The 2488-nt window shown below is 23.4% G+C and overlaps 1 protein-coding gene across 1 annotated transcript in view; it reads left to right on the top strand.

The window, feature by feature from the left end:
• The window catches only part of LOC107633106 (zinc finger MYM-type protein 1-like), an 11555-nt gene that overhangs the window by 4508 nt on the left and 4559 nt on the right, over window positions 1-2488 (top strand). The window lies entirely within an intron of this gene.

Here is a 2488-nt window from a genome sequence, read left to right as displayed (position 1 = left end):
TGGAGTTGTGAGTAGCGAAAGGTAAAAGTTAAATCAGAACGTAATTTGACAAATGTGGTAATAGCTTTTGAGTTGTGTAAAACACTCAGATCGAGTTTGAAAGCGGTTTCTGAGATTCATAAACTACTCAAATAAAATAAATCAAAGATAAGATTAATAAGATGAAAACAAAGATATATACTAGTTCGACTAACAAGGTCTACATTTAATACTCAACAAAGTCGAGAATTCCCCTATACAAATAAAATACTTACAAAATATTTTCCTCAAGACTTTTCTGATTAAGATGAATTAGATTACAACAAATCTAAGAACTACTATATATTATTGTCTCAAGTCTTCTCATGCAAAACTTGATTCAGATCATCATGAAGATAAGAACATACATTAAATACTCTTAAAACCTTTCTAGGTATCACAGTAACTTAGATCAACAAAGTGATCTATAAAGTTTAGATATTCTTGCCTCAATTCGTTTTAAGGTAAGCTTGATCAACAAGGGACTAAATTACAAATAATAAAAACATGTGTATTGAATACACTTCACAACTTTTGAGATCCATGATTCAAATTATATAAAGTGTAGGAACTAACTTAGATTGTGTTTATAAATTCGGTATGTGATAAACTAAATAAGACCTAGATTAGAAACAACATAAATTATCTCTTCTAAGATATAAAGAGTGTATAGTAAACAAAGAATAAGAAAGAATAAAAAACACTTGAAATCAAATGAGCAATAATTAATTTTAATTCAGACTATTTGTTCTTTAAAAGTTCGCTCAACATTCATATTTTGAAACTAAAATCAAGCTCTTTCTCTCAAAGAGCGACTACCAGTTCTTTGAGAAAATAAGAGATTTTTTATTTTGTTGAGACTAAAATCAAGTTCTTTTTCTAAAAAGCTCTCCACGCATTGACTATCAGTTCTTTGAAAAAATAAGAGATTTTTTTTTTTGTTGAATTTTAGATTAAAAAAGAAATTGACTTGTATACCTTGCTTTTCTTAGGAGGGTGAAGAGAAAGAAAAATTTGAGAAAATAAGAGAATTTTTTTTGGTTAAATTTTAGATTAAAAAATAAAAAAATAGTTGCATTTTGAATTGTGCAAATTTTTTAGTTGAATACTAAAAAAGAGAAACATAGAAATTTAAATCACATAACACAAATTTTAGTTGCATGGCACAATAATTATCTTGATTTGTGCAAATTTTCATAACAAAAAAAATACAGAAATTTTAATTACATATAACAGAAATCGTATTTTCTTCTTTTCTTTCACTTTTAACAAGTTGCCTTTTATCCTTAAAAAATTTCTGTGTTTATTGTCCTAAAATTTTTGTCTTTTTCCTTTGCAAATTTTCGTTTTCTACTTATGTTTCTATGAAAAAAAGTTGTGTATATCTTAAAAATGTTTCTATGTTTATCACCTTTAAATTTTTGTGTTTATTGTTAATAAATTTTTGTGTTTTATCTTTGTTTCTCTTCAAAAAATTATGTTTACCTTAAAAAATTTTATGCGTATATCATTGTAAAATTTATGTATTTATCGCAAATAAATTTGTGTTTTTTTACTTAATTTTTCTTTAAACAGTTGTGTTTATCGTGATAAAATTTCTCTTTTTCTCAATAAATTTCTTTATTTTCTTAAATTTCTTTTTAAAAATTGTATTTATCTTTAATTTTTTTTATATTTATCATCACAAAATTCCGTGTTTGTGTAAATAATTTTTGCATTTTTTTTTCTTATGCATTCTACTTCATAAAATTTTTAAAAATTTACAAAGAAATAAACAGATGGAAAAGGAGAAAACGTAAAAGAAAAATGAAGTAGAAGATCCACGAGAAGAAAAGGAAGAAAAATTGAGAACAAAAAAAGAGAATAACATTTTAAATCCGTCTTCAAAAAAGTTTAATTTGACAATTTAATCCTAAATAAATGTTACGCTAAATTTTGATTTAAAAAAGTAGACAAATAAATTCTTGTTGTTTAATAAAAGACATAATAGTTCCTAAATATTTTTAAAACTCTATATCAATTTCTCTATATAAATGAACAATATAGCATAAGAATAGATTTATTTAATGAAATAAAAATTTGAGAACTAATTTTGTAATTAAAATTTATTAAAGACTAAAATGTCTTATTAAAAATTTTTTAGAGAATGATTTGGGTTATTACTAAAAAATTGAAAAATTAAGAAAATGAGGCGGAAGAAAAATTGAAATTGAAAAAAGAAAAAATTACAGAAGAAAGAAAAAAGAGAAGGAAAAAAAAAGAAGAAAAATATTAAAAATTAAGCGCTTTTAAAATTTACTAAAATGTCTTATTAAAAATTTTTTAGAGAATGATTTGGGTTATTACTAAAAAATTGAAAAATTAAGAAAATGAGGCGGGAGGCGGATTGAAATTGAAAAAAGAAAAAATTACAGAAGAAAGAAAAAAGAGAAGGAAAAAAAAAGAAGAAAAATATTAAAAATTAAGCGCT

The sequence above is a fragment of the Arachis ipaensis genome, chromosome B03, assembly GCF_000816755.2.
Source record: "Arachis ipaensis cultivar K30076 chromosome B03, Araip1.1, whole genome shotgun sequence".
NCBI classification, from domain to species: domain Eukaryota; kingdom Viridiplantae; phylum Streptophyta; class Magnoliopsida; order Fabales; family Fabaceae; genus Arachis; species Arachis ipaensis.
Note: the sequence above shows the minus strand (reverse complement) of the source record. Positions and strands in the feature narration are given on the sequence as shown.